The sequence below is a fragment of the Anopheles aquasalis genome, chromosome 2 (assembly GCF_943734665.1).
Source record: "Anopheles aquasalis chromosome 2, idAnoAquaMG_Q_19, whole genome shotgun sequence".
Lineage (NCBI taxonomy): Eukaryota > Metazoa > Arthropoda > Insecta > Diptera > Culicidae > Anopheles > Anopheles aquasalis.
The window spans coordinates 41,758,375-41,773,019 of record NC_064877.1 but is presented as its reverse complement, the minus strand read 5'-3'; the positions used below and the strand labels follow the sequence as shown (position 1 = coordinate 41,773,019).

Genomic DNA, 14,645 nt, shown 5'->3' with positions numbered 1-14,645 from the left:
TGTCAACTACTAAAGACGTCTTCATCTTCATCGAATCGAAATCCACCACAACAACCCAACCGAAATCCCAATGTGAGTGTAGTATGTACTTCCCGCGGGAGGCAAATTAACGCAACCGCTAAACTATCGCACCGGACGTCAATTCTCCATCCACGGGGACGTCAGCACATTCTTTTTTGCTGCAGCCAAGAATCAACTACCACACAGCCCATCGACAAACCATCCCCACCATCATAAATTGTCGAAACGAAAAACCCCAACGAATTCTCAAATTGCAGTAACTCCACCGGCAACACGCTGCGTGTGCTTGTGCGAAGCAATAAAAAGCTTAGCATGTGCTACGCGCAGCATTACTACCACCACTGCGTACAGCAATCAATGTGCCCCCCCCCCCTTTCCCCCCCTCTCCACCACCCGCAAGGTCTTCTTCACAAATTCTGCAAAAATCCGCAATTTTGAGCACGAGGCAACGATCATCATACAACCCACCCGCCTTTTCGCCATGTTCCTCCGACTCCAAACGAAACCACAACTCGTCCCGACGGTAGCAGGGAACGGAACGGAACGCAATGGTATGGTCCCGTCGGTCTCCCGCACTGCACCACGGAACACCAACTCTTTCCTCTCTCCGTCCGTGATCGCTCATCAGAAATCCCAAAAAAAACTTGTTTCCCTCCAGCGGCAGAGGGTGTGGAGACGATGGAACGGTGTGTGGTGGACCGGCTTGCCCGGCAACCCAAGAGGAGCAGCGAGCAGAGAGCAGAGACCGACCGGTTAACCTTGAAAGTCGTCTTCTTCGGCGTTCTTCTTAGCCACCCATCAGGTTGACCATCGCGAAAAGGCCACCATCAGCACCACACGATCATCATCATCATCATCGCCATCATCGGGTATGATGATCATCATCATCAGCAGCAGCAGCAGCAAGTGGCACCAACACAACATTGGTGCATCCGGCCACTGCGACCGGTCCGCCACACACATTACCAGAGCTCGAACCAGCAGAAACCGATCCGGACCTTCTTCTTCCAACCGAACCGAACCGCGTGGCCAACCCACCCGATGGACGACCACTTCAATCGCAACAGTTCAGAGGAGAGAGACGTAACGGCCACGGTCACACACTGGAAACCCGAAACGATGGGAACTCGAATCCGAAGGCAGTCTCGGCCGTCCGCCGCTGGTGTGTGCAGAAGGTTACCGTCTGCGTCGGTACGGGTTGTCGCGGAGAGAAGGTTGAACCGGCGCGTCTCAAGACCACATGCCATTGCCACCGAGGCACCCCTGGCCTCGCTATGGGTTAAGTGTGCACGATCGCCGAAACTCGGCTACTACCTCGTCGTGATGGCGATCAACATTCTGCATTCGAAAAACAGGCCAGAAAGCTCAGTTGGGTAACCCATGCCCAGACCCCGGGGGCCGGGAGACAACGCATCCAGTTCATGGACCTTGAACTTGACTTGACTGTCGCGGTTCATGAAATTCGGCTGACCACACGCGGAGGGCAGCCTGCGCGAGCTTACGGAAAAGTGAAACTTTTCTTGCGAACCGTAGAGCTTCTGTTTGACAGACGAGTTGTGCGTCCAGCTCGCGTAGAACTAGCTAGATATCCAAATATTGGGACATCCTGATATCGATATAATGAAAATGGATACTAAATGAATTGTAGATGGATGCTAGTATCCGAAAGATCGGAATACTTATGTTCTACGTTATTTCCACGTCACGAAGATACAACAACACCCAAAGACTACATTAGATCAGCTCCAAGCCACTGATACGCTTCGAAGCTCGAACATCAACAAGCCCAGTTGGTTAGCGAGCTATTGATAATGACCACATGAGCCATAACGCCCAACAGTTGATGCCCCAATCAGTGAAACTTAGGCCAAATGACGTGATTGTACGATAGCGTGCGATGACTCATCCTCATCCGCCTGAAGGCAGTGCCGTCGCCAGCATAACGGCGAATCAAACCACAATGAGAACGACAAATTTATGCTAATGGCATACACACAGCCCGCCCGTCACCGAAAACCGTTCGAAATCCTTTCACCATATCCTTGACCCCCGCGCGTTCGGCACAGCGGTGGTATCGAAATGCGAACTATCTACTAATGCCCGAAAGCATCAGCATTTCTGTCGCTTTCAATTTCCATACGACGATCACTCTGCCCTTCACCCAGGCCCAGCCATGGACAGTGAATTGACGCAGACTGTTGCTGCTGCTGCCACTGGCGACTCGGTAACCGATCAGAGCTCATTGTCATACTTGGCGGCGATAGTCAGGTCCCCGTCGGTTTCTTCGTCTTGGACAACAAACAAACACTTCCTTGGGTTCGCTTGATCTATCGAACTTTGCGGCAGGGACTAAACCTTCCCGCCACTCCGGGGCCGTTGGTGCCAATGCTGCCATCGCCGCGATACCTTCTTCTTGGAGGTTTCGGTCGCAGACCAAGGCTGCGCAATGTCTCGGGACTTTGCCGTGGCCGCCGATCCCTCCCGGTCCGATCACAATCAATTGCCTTAATTAACATACACAAACACCAGTCATACAAACAAACATCGGTCCACTCCGAGTGTCAAGTTTAGTTCTCCGGGCTATACATTTCGATGCCGGGCTCTGACGACGCCTCTGACGTGCCTCCGACGTTCACTCCGACCAAACGCATGCTGGCCACCATGGTGCTGTTGCTGCTGTTGGTAGTGGATCGCAATAGACACCCATACACATCCGCCACTAACGACGATGATGCGAAGCGGCCTGGATGCGAACGATGGCCATCGGAGGCCAGTAGTGCCTTGCTCCAGGCGCTATTCGTAGCTGCTCGTCATAGTTTATTAAAGTCAATTGAACAATAAATAAGTGAGGTTAGATCAACCTTAACGTCTTCCTCTCTCTAACTCTCTCTCTCTCTCTCTCTCTCCCTCTCTCTCTAACACAGTCTCATGGGCAATACCGCCAGCATCGGTTGCCGTCGAAAATCTGGACAACGATTTCCAGCACCAGCACGACGATGTGCTTGATGATGCCGGTCCGGCAATCCATCCGACCATTGTTCACCCCTTACCAGGCAATGGGAGTTTGTGTTCCCTTGACATATTCGATGCATGTATTGCCACTAACTGTCCGCGTGTCTAGGCCACAGATACCATCGGTAACGGAGTAGGATGTTTTGTTACGCCACTCGGTAAGATATGCAGCAGCGGCATCATCTACGCCGAATGCAGTGCTGAAAGGCGACTCAAGGCGATCCTTAGACCAAGCCCTCGCCTTACCACTTCCTTGTGCTGAGGGGTTAATTTTCTAAGACGTGGAGCGTGTCTTCAGCGCTTGTTTTACACAATGACCAGTACTGTAGCAACTCAACGTTAGGAAAATCTCAACTTCTGGTTACATGTGGGGGAAAACTAAGAACTGTGCTATCCAGGAGAAGCAAAAAGGTAGTCAAGCGTATAGACTCCCTCTTCCTACGGGAAACAATGTTGGTTTTTGCTCTGCTGCCCGGTTGGTTCATTGAACTATTTACAATATTACACATTTTCACTAAGCCTAAACTCCATTGTGTCGTGCAGTAGACGAGCCTGCTCACAATGTTGCCCTGTTGAATAGCACTTCCACAAGACATTTGCTTCAACCAAATCTATTCTCCACAGCATATTCCACAGTCACTCAAGGGATACTGGCTCCAAACGGAGCAAATGCTTATACTAAAAAGGATCAATAACGCTAGCAAAAGTAGCATAGTGTCTCTTACCCAGTAAGTTTAAGATTGGTTGCACATAAATGTGCCCGCTCGGTGCGTGATTGTCGTGATGCTTATTTCAAATACAGTTGCCAAGAGCGGACGATGGATTACACACGCGATTAAACGCTCGCTCGCGCGCGCTCTATACCGGAGAAAACCCGAACGACCGACAGACCTTCAGAGAGGTCGCAACCGTTGATTGAGCTGCTAGTTGCCTTCGAACACGTATTGCTGCTTCCTTGCTGGCCTACAACGTCACCACGAACCAAAACCGTACTATTCTTCGCTCATATAAATCAAACAACCCGTAGGCGCCAGCCGCTTCACTAACCGCGCAGTAACAACAGTAACAACTATATCTTATGAGATTGGCCAGCTACGGCCCTTTTTCAACAATTCGCCCGTACCGCGATACTGGCTCGCTGATTGGTTCGCTGGTTCGCTGTGCAGGGGTTTTGTCACGTTTCCAAATAATGCTACATTTATCACTTTGCTAACTATCACTCTGCTGCACCCTACTGCTACTGTTGCTGCAGCCAATCACGTGCGCACCAGGCCTCAACTATGCACTTGCCGGTGGCTGATGCTTTGAACACTTGCTTGAACGCTTCCGCGCCTGGGCATACGCTCCTTCACTGGCAGAAGACACTTGGTTGGATTCTCTTATGTTTAGCTGCATCACAAAACACACAAAAAAACACGACGACGAGGCGGGAAAAGAGAGAGGGAGAGACCATTTGAAGGGATTAAAGAAGAATAACCAAAACACCATCATTGACCACCGGTAACAATAGCAAAGGTTAGTTCAAACGAGCAAGTCTAGTGCAAAAAAGATGGGTCACTAACGCCCAAACCAGAGCGTAAAGTACTGACGTGCCTTTCCGGTGACGCTGGCTAACGAATGCTCGTATCGCGGAAAAATTTGGCAAAAATAAATTCGACTGACAAGGACCCTCTTCTTCCTCCTTTGGAGTCTTCCTTGTGGGAGTAGCTGGAGTGTGGAATGGTGGAGCAGGGACACCGATCACAATTGCAACACGCACACAACGGTACGGACGGGGAACTTAAGGAATACCATCAAGTGCTGGACAAGCTGAATGATGTTGAGAAAAGGGAAGGTTTGGTGCGGAACACACAACCAGCATCACTTTCCCCCATTCAGCATGGCATTCGGTTGGCAACCAAAAAAGGCGTCAGACAAGATCGAACACGAGAGAACATGCTTATTTACAGCGAGAGAGGAATTCGCTACATTACGCGACAAAATGGAGATCTTTCCAAAATGTTGGTCTGGGGGGCAGATTTGGGGATAAACGAAAAGGGGGGCAAGGGAGGCCAAACGTCAAGGAACTGTGGGGCGCGCACTGCTGCAGGTCCGGAAGGTAATTTGACGCTACCACGGTGATCACCATCATCATCATCATCGTCATCGTGAAGCTGAATTCACTTTTGCTCTCCATTTGCCAGCCCGACAGTGCCTATGCTTGGTTCGTTCTTGATGCAGCGCGACGAGCGCAGCGCAGTTGTTCTCGATCGGAGCATTCGTGAGCTCCCCACATACACAACACTTTCATTCGAAATGCATTCTACACGTTCGTTCTCTCTTTTCTGCATGGTTCGCCATGAATTGCATCGCAAACCACTCTCTCTCTCTCTCTCTCTGCGGTGTCTGTGGTCTTATGCGCTTTGCGGGCTCGCTAGCGCTTTGCGCATCCGCCGGCGATGCAATGCTGCTGGTAGCTGGTGCCTTGGGGAAGGCGAATGGTAGTGGTGATAATGATGGCGGTGGAATCCACTCGAATCCACACCAGCTCCACATAGCGTTCGCATTCGCAACATATGCTGTTGGCACGACGAACGGGCGCGTTGGCTCGTTTCTCGCTCCTCTGAGTGTGCACCATACCGGGGACCCGAAGAGACTCAACAACTGGACAAAATAGAAGAAGACAGAGAAACGAGAACGGTTTAAGGGCATTTCAGGATCGGTTCAGCATGTCAGCAAGACAGACAGCGAGAAAGAGGTAGAGAGACAGAGAAAGAGAGAAAAAAGAAAAAGAACGTGGAAGAACGAGACAGAGGAATAGAGAGACAGAGAGAGAGAGAGAGAGACAGAGAGAAATAGTGAGAACAGACAATCGTAAGGAAAGTGAGTTTGCAGATTTTAGGATTAAGCCAAGAAAAATGTCCAAAAAGTGACATCACAGAAGCAAAATTTATTTATGTGTATATGTGCCTATATGCTGTTGTATGACCGATGAAGTGCCATGGAATATGTGGTAAACAGATAGAAGGTCAACCAGCCACGAAGAAAAGAGTCTTCGAAAAGGAAGATTAAGGAGATAAGTGTAGAAGAGCAAAGAGCAAGAGCAGAAAGAAAGAGCGACTCAGGAGTAATCGAGGACAACTTGCTACATCGAAGGGCATTGCAAGTATGCGGCTAGTGCGAAGATCTGAAGTAGCAACTACAATATCGGATACAGATACAAGAGGCACAGGAAAAGAGAGGAAAAAAGATGGCACGCCAACAAACACAAAGCAAAAGAGGAAGAGAAATTGAAACAAAGTAGAAGAAAAGGAGAAGAATGAATAAAAGGAAGGTGCACGTAACTATAAATGCAAGGTGAAATCGGTGAAAACAAATACAATACAACACAGATGACAGTTTGATAGTTTGCCAGTTGAGAACCATTCCCGCTAAAAGTTCCAATTGGATTTATTTGCTCTAGCAATACGTATGAGAGTAAAGTTTGTTCTTAAATAGAATATAGTGCTAAAGAGTATTATCATTCTACATTATTTCGTTTTATATTCTACGTCTTGAAAGTAGTACATTTCGTACATTCAAAACAGACAGAACGCTACTAAACATGTATACATTGCAAACATTAGAAAAAGTTTAAGAAACCTTACAAGAATAGGATTTCTTAAACAATCATCATGAGGCTATCTAATGAGATTCAACATAAATTATGAAACATTATCGTTAAATAACCTAGCAATGCTAGGAAGAAAAAGCGAGAAAAGCTAGAGCCGCAGAGAAAGAAATCAAAAAGACACATCCCTTTACACAAATCCCATGCAACACACCGTACGCCGTAGAGTAAAAGGTTGTTAAGCGATGCTCAAAACACCGAGCAAATTGAAATAAATCAAATGAATTGGACAATAAAACTCAAATGCAAATCATCTACGCGTATCACACAACAAAGCGAACGCCGTCTTACATATTCCACGCTCTTCTAATTTAATCCAACGTTAAAGAAAGGATAAGACAAGCATAGAAAGAGAGCAAAGAACAAAACAGTGCGCGAACAGTGAAAAGAGCAAAACACAAAATTGCACACCATACACAACACAAACACCGAAATAGATGCATTTACTCGCTTATCTAAACAATCCAATCATTCAACAAGCAACGGAGCGCACGGAGCAGATTTGCAGAGCCACACACACGCGGGGACAGGACCCATACTGCACAGCGGCACACGCCCCCACAGCGCGCCACCCACCCAAACTCCCGAAATAAGAATGAAACAGATGAAATCACCGTCGTCGCCACCAAGCCGCCACGGTACACGATATGCGCGCGCGGGCGGCAATGTGCTCACAGGCATTTTTATGTTCGGGCGTAAAAATAACGACGCCTATATCGTCGCCGTCACCGTCACCGTCATGGTCGTGGTGGTCTCGTCGCTCACAGCACGCCGATTGGCGGCCCGTGAGCAAGCGTGCGGCGTTACGTACTACAACAAATTTATGATTGTTATTATCTCCGAACCATTATCCGTCCGAAACATCTGACAGGCGCTAGACAAACCCGCAACCGACCGGCTGGCAGGCTGGCTGGCTGGCAGGCGGGCATCGACCATCGGAGAATAGACACGACACACGCACCACCCCCCCACCCCGTCGGTCGGCGCAAAAAATAGTCTTCCGCAGCAAGAATAGATGCCGCTCCGACGATCCGCGCAAGGAAATGTGCGGGAGGGAGAGGAAACGAGGAGTTTCGCGAGGAGGGAACAACTGTCGTCGGTTGCAGCGCAACAAGTTGCCCCTAAAAATAAGGAACATGAAACAGATATGTCACGGGGTGTTGTGTTGTCAGGAGAGTTCCGAGGGTGCGGGGAAACAACCGGCGGATGGGTCTTCTCCGTTTCCTTCGCGAACAGCACGTCGAAAGTCCCATTCAGCCACCCCATCCGGAAGCGGTTGGGGAGGAGCAAGAGAGTAAATCATCTCTTCCTCCGAATTCCCTTACTTTCACAGGCGACTAGTTCTCCGGAATGGTAGTTTGTGGCAGTTCGAGGAATGCGAAATGCGAGAAAAAAATAAAAAATCACCCCAACCATGGAGATAGAAAAGGAATGGCTCGATAGAGGGTTAATAACATGAATAGCAGACAAACATAATAAAAAGGATGTTTAAAACAAAAATTATTCGTTTCAAATTCCAATAGCACGAAAAATTAACCAGCTAACGGCAAACTGGCAAGGTTCTCAAATATAATTGGAACATACAAATTATACTATCTTTCATCAACAGTATATTCCCTGTTTATGAGACTCTTTGCAATCCATATTAATCAATGCCCTTTCCCTCTCTGTACCCTTATGTTCCATCGTACTTTCATTTGTAAATTAATGAACAATCCTTCGGTTGCGCCAATTCATTACATCTCATTTTATTTTACGCAAACGTATTAAGCATTTCCTTTGCACACAAACACATCATTACCATTCCAACCCTTCACGCTAATGTGCTCCAAACAGACATTATCTAACACAAACTGAATCCATCACGATGCGAAAGGCAGCTCCGTAGGACAGGTGTTGATTAGCTAGGTTTTCAACTTTCATTTAACAAAAAACAAACTTTCGACTAATCGCACCCAAGCCACCTTCCTTATCTAGCGAAGTAATTCTCAGAAAAGGGGAGGTGCTGGTTTTACACAAACACACACGAGCGCAAGTGTTATCAATTACCATTTTCATTTCAGCAACAGCAAGGATTGAGTAGAGCCCAAGTTTTTCATTCATCTGAAACCACATCGCTGGGGTGGGGGTGGACACACGAACACACTCACTCACGCACGTGCATGAATGATGAGTAAAATCTTTCATCGGCGGAGTCATTAATCAAACGCGTGCCAAACATGGCCGTAAGACGTTTGCGTTGCGAACAAACACACATACATACCCCCCTTTTACACCGACAACGGTCGACAGCAGCAGCAACGCAATTCTGTCCCCTGTGGCGCCTCCTACAACCCCTTTCGAGCAATTTTTCCCGTCACCGAGAGTTGGGATTTTCGGCAAATTATTTCGAGAATTATCATGGTAATTTGAGGACCATCGAATGGCGCATAACGACGCAAAACGGTTGAGTAACTGAGCGGTTTGAACGGTAAAATAAATCACATCAGCGCAACAGTACCACCGCTCCATCGATAATTCCTTGGCTACCCCCCCGGAGGGTATGGCACGAATTGAAAAATGTCCTAAAATGATTTCGAGTTAGCTCGAAAACCTGGTCCCCACCCGGACTCCTCGGGGAAGAGTCGCTCGCTACTCGCTACTGTCAAATGCGACTCTCACTTGGGAACTACCCCTCATTATAGGGGTACGGATCGTCGTGTGGTTCCCTTAGCCACACCAGTAATCGAATTCATTACGAAGTCGAGGACGACGATGAATTTGAATTAATTTTCAATTATAACAGCCACCAACCCCCGGAGCGGGGGCACAATTCGATTCACGCTGGAAGGTGTGAGCATCACCCCCCGGGTGCGGGGGGCAAAGTTATCATTTTCACTCGTCATCTAACCCCCCCGGGCGGCACGACCACCATTCTTTCTAATACAGCTTCCTATTCCCCGGTGGGGAAGGAGGAGAGCATTTTCCATCGGTAATGAGGGTGGTATTTATCACCTCGCTGCAGGAGGACCGTTTTGAATATGATATTCCATTTAGTTTTGCCTCAAATTACGTTGGCCATTTGGTGGTGGATTCTTCATCCGATTTAATCGGTTTCATCGATCTCTATCTAGTGACCAACCAGGAGAGAAAAAGAGGAACCTGGATGCAAAGGCGGCAGCATACGAATGTAACAGGGAAAGAGGGGGCCACTGCATTTTCCTTCATTTCCACGACCCACGCACAATTTCATGAATCGTTAACACCTACACGCGACGGTTGCTTTTCCCTCGATCGCGCGGCGGCCACGTTTGGTCCGCGCCCTCGCAACAACAACTGCGGCTGCGGATCGTCGTGTGCCACACACATGTCAACCGTGTATGCATATGTCACAGGCGCGCCGGCATCGGCGTCTAAATATAGCGAGGAAAGGCGGGAAAACAAACAAAACCCACGACCACCCGATGCACTCCAGCGGCAGCAGCAGCAGCAGCAGCAACGGCAGCAGACAAACCAAAGATCAAGACACGCTTTTTGAAATGAAGCCAGGGAAAAACGAAAATTTCCAAGGAAAATATTATAAATACATTTGTATTGTCTTTGTGAATCCGAGAGAAGAACACAAGATATCTGGTACGAGTGCGCCCATAATCCCCCAAACATATTCTAGCGGAAAATCAATAAATCGAAGCGTGGACACGATTTCCGATAGAGCGATTCCATCTCCTCCTCCCTCCCATCCGGCGGTAGATAATCTAATCGTTTTCACCCTCGAGCCCCATGGCCGTTGCAGGACGTTTGCATACATAGTAGATCATCAAATGAGTCGCCCGGAGTCATCCTCATAGCCGTGGCAGTGGAAAACGTTTGCCAAAATGTCTTCAATTAACCTCTATTTCTCTCTCTCTCTCTCTCTCTCTCTCTCTCTCTCTCTTTCTTTCACTCTATCTCTCTCTCTAGCTGTGTCTCTGTGCTGGACTGCAGTTGCATAGACCGGTTGATGGCGGGTGCAACGCTTGTGAACCCACGTCACTGGCCCCAAATTTATAAATAGTCAGTTCGAAGCACCGGAGCGGCCCCGTCGCCGCGATGGAAAGTTGGAAAATTGCTTACATTACACAGCGTCTTTCAGGCCTCTGTGTGTTGATGGTGTGGGCGAGACATCATCATTCGGTGCAGTCTCCCTGGCGTAAGCGAAACATGGACCCCATGGATCGACGGTTTCATGTAACCAAGATCGTCTAGACGACTTTTGTCGTGCGACCAAAGGGCCTCGACATTCGGAAGTGGGTGCGATTTACCGCCCAAGAATTACTTTGGAGCGCAAATCAGAACGAATAGAAGAGAACTTGCGTTTTGTGTATTCTATATAATTTTTACCAAAAAATATTTTAAAAGTTCTGCTGTAGCTTTGGAGCTTGTGTAAGGAGCCAATGTCCATCAATCCAGCCATCAATCATTGAACCATCATTTTAATGTCCTGGGTAATCGCATTTCATTTAAATTTGTTTAAATTTTAGACTCCAAAGTTTTTCCATAATTGAACCAATACATTAGGTCCATCGATAACCCTCTTTTGTTGACAGAATCACGAATCAATTATATTGCACTATTGGCTTTCTTCGAACTAATCGAACCGCTGTAGAACCAGTCGATCGTTTAATCGATTAAATATCGTAAAACACTCTTGGTATACTCTAAAGCAAAACGCTGACTACATTTTTATACAATAAAACTATTAGAAATCCATTCTGGATTTATGTGCCTTTCAAACATGCGCCGTGGGATAGTCGACCGCTGAATACTATTTTTCCGATTCCTCCACCGTAACGCGTTACATATCAACTCATACACTCATACGCTTCCAATGATACGTGCGCCAAGTCAACCACTTTTTCCCCCAACCTCGCACTCCACGAACGTATGCGTTGTGGCAGCCGAAAACTGCACCGATCAGCAGCAGAACCAGCATCGCCATCGCGTTGACGACCAGCACCAGTTGGAGTCATCGAACGCAGCGGCCACTTCCCTTCAGCAGCCATATTGTTGCGTCGATGCAATGCCATACTTTAGCCTACGGTCAACATTGCCATACGGGGTGCGATAGCCCCGATAACGGCACTTGGGCCGCAAGCGACCACAACTGCAGTTCGTTCGTTCGATGGATGAAGTTGAAAGTATGCCAAATTCACGTTTCTCCGGCGCGAAAGGTGCGATATGATCACTGGCGTCTGGTCTGTGCTGCGCCGCGAAGATGATTTCATTACACCCCAACAGCGGGCAACAAAGGACGGAGAAAGGCTCCAATCACCTCCAATAAAGCATGAATTACAACCTGGGTTCGCGGGGATGCGCGCATTCCACCCTGCCTTTACTGCGGCACGCACGTCACGCAGTTTTGTCGTCGATGATGTCGCTGTGATGGCATCTTGTTGCGCCTGGTCCTTGCGCATCATCAACGACCGAACCAGGCCATAAATCACAGTGCACAGTGTCCGGGAATGCGATGCGTGTCTTATTGCTCTTCGGATTCCTCGAAAACTTCCGCCCAAAAAAGACACCAAACCACCGATAGTGCCATTCCATCGATCCGTGTGCCGGTGCCAGCAACGAACCGTAACCTAATTCCGTCGCGAAAGTAACGACACATTCTGACGATGATATCGACACCGACACCATCCCAACCACCCTTTTGCACGGAGCGGAAGGTAAATCGATTTTTTTTTATGTAGCTTCCGTTTAGTGCCGCATTCCCCCGGGAGGGGGAGACCGTGGGAGCTCATGAATTGCTCCCCACCAAGAAGGGGACGAACAACTGGCCCGTAAACGCACACACATCGACCGCTGGTTGTGTTTTGATGAAATTAAATCGAATGATTGCGTCGATTAGAAAAGGGGGTGGGGGGGGGGGGTCATAAAAGTGAAGATCACGATTTGCTTGATCGCTGAGACAAGATGTCTAGGTGGCCACACAGCCCCTAGCCATTCCCGCTGTTCGGAGGGCACTGGCTACAATGCTGCACGACCACCACCGGAACAACCGGAGATTTATCGGCCAAACGCCATTTACGCCACGTATTGTTTACCCAAGGCGCACAAACGAGCGCACGGTGTGTTTGGTGTTGGAAATCATCGCAGCATAAACATTGCACCCAGCACTCGTTCGCATTCGCCTTCACCGAGTCCTCCGACTAAATGGTTAGAACGGCGCAAGGCGGTTTGATTTATGAGGGAACCAACCAACACCACCTCCCTTGATCCACCCCCACGGGGGCAAGCGTAATAAAGGCATAAACGCCAAGGCACCCATCATCACAGCGGAGGTCTATGCAGCCTGGCTTCACCCTTTCTCTCTCTAGTTCTCTCTCTCTCTCTCTCGGTTTTCCCTCATAGTAGATACGTAAACACCCCCGTCGAGTTCCTCAAGGATATCCTCGAACACGCATCGACCCCGTTGCGGTCGATTTACATTCCGGGGCCAACTTACTTTCACATAGCCAGCCCGGGGGCCATGGGGTGCCAGTACAGCATAGCAGGAAAAAGGATTCCTACACCCTCCCTCCACTACCCTCCCCTGCGATTTCCGTCACACAACTTCTTGCCAATTAATTGATATATGGCACACACAATGGAGTCAAAGTCTTCTGAGCCAGTCTTGCGACATCACAGAGCTTCAAGGTTGGCTTCTGGGATGTGCGTTGGTGTGTGTGTCTGTAGTACCACCCTGTATGCTGCAGAGCATACAGCAACACCAGAGCGACCAGCGGGACAGCCGTACTGTCTAAATATTTACCTTAATCATCGATAATTCTTTTTCTGCCTCGCACAGCAACGGTGCGAGGTGGTGACGCCAAATGGTCGCGGATGAACGCGCATCAACCCACCCTTACACACCCCTCGGTGAACCCTCGACCAAGCTCCAGATCGAATGTGATGGAGCATGCGCTGCCTTATCGTGTGGTGTGTGACCCACCGATAGCCGATATGCAAACAGTTTGAGCAGCTGATAGCAACCCCCAACAACAACAACAAAAAAAGGGTTCGTCCATCTGTCAGTGACTCGGTTAGACTGTATATGTGTCCCGGTGTGTGCGATGCTTTTAGCGTATGCAAACCGAGGCACACATCACCACGCACGGTCAACATCAAATTGCGTTGAAGCTAAAGCCATCAAGGTATGGTGAATGTGACCAACTCCAACCAAGTAACGCTCTGGCGGATTGGAAAAAGGAATCCTCAGCAAAGGAGCCACATTCTAACGTGGCTCCGGAGCTTAGAACCCGAGCACTCCAGCCATTTACCATCGCCATCGCCTGCGCGCCATCGATTGGTGCCGTTCGCTCGATTACTAATTCACCAAAGTGTGGCCACAAACACACACACACACACACACACACAGGCTGGGGTGCGTGCGTGCCCGAGCACACCCTCGCGACAATTGTCACGGAAACACACTAATTGGATTTGGTGGCGAAAGGTCGTGCACCCTTCGGTGGCGGTGGTGGTCAATCTTGCGGGAGGAATTCCGGGGGACAAATTGACCTGCATTAAATATGAACCACCTCCCGGGGGGGACACGGCCACAAACCACAAACATCGCTCTGCGGCATGAACTCAATCCCCCTCTCCGTTCTCTACTCGACGGAATTAAAGTTCTTTTTCGCCCCGGGCGCCGCCATTATTCAATGCGCATTACTCTCGGGGGGACGCGGGGTTCCCGGAACGCAACATGTGTCAATTATCACACATACTCACGCACCCACATGAGAAAGGGTTTGGGGAGGGATGGGGGGTTCAAATAGTTTAACCAGCCCCCCCTTAACCACCCCCCGACAACCTCTTCCACAAAATGGTCCCTAAGAATGGCGTCGCTGGTGGCGTTCTTGGAAGAAGTTCACTTCACTGAGCGTGACATGCAACAAATGGGTGAAAAAAAGGGAAAGTACCCACCATTCCCCCCCTCCTCCTCCTCTATCACCCCCTA

At 48.9% G+C, this 14,645-nt stretch overlaps 1 protein-coding gene across 9 annotated transcripts in view; it reads right to left on the bottom strand.

Moving 5' to 3' along the window:
- The window catches only part of LOC126572030 (polypyrimidine tract-binding protein 2), a 252,267-nt gene that overhangs the window by 198,829 nt on the left and 38,793 nt on the right, over positions 1-14,645 (bottom strand). For 7 of the 9 annotated variants that reach the window (XM_050231043.1, XM_050231045.1, XM_050231046.1 and 4 more), the window contains exon 2: positions 3,759-4,422. The exons of the other annotated variants lie outside the window; for them this stretch is intronic. The gene's annotated coding sequence lies outside the window, so the exon portion shown is untranslated. The remainder of the gene's footprint in view (positions 1-3,758; positions 4,423-14,645) is intronic. 9 annotated transcript variants of the gene reach the window in all.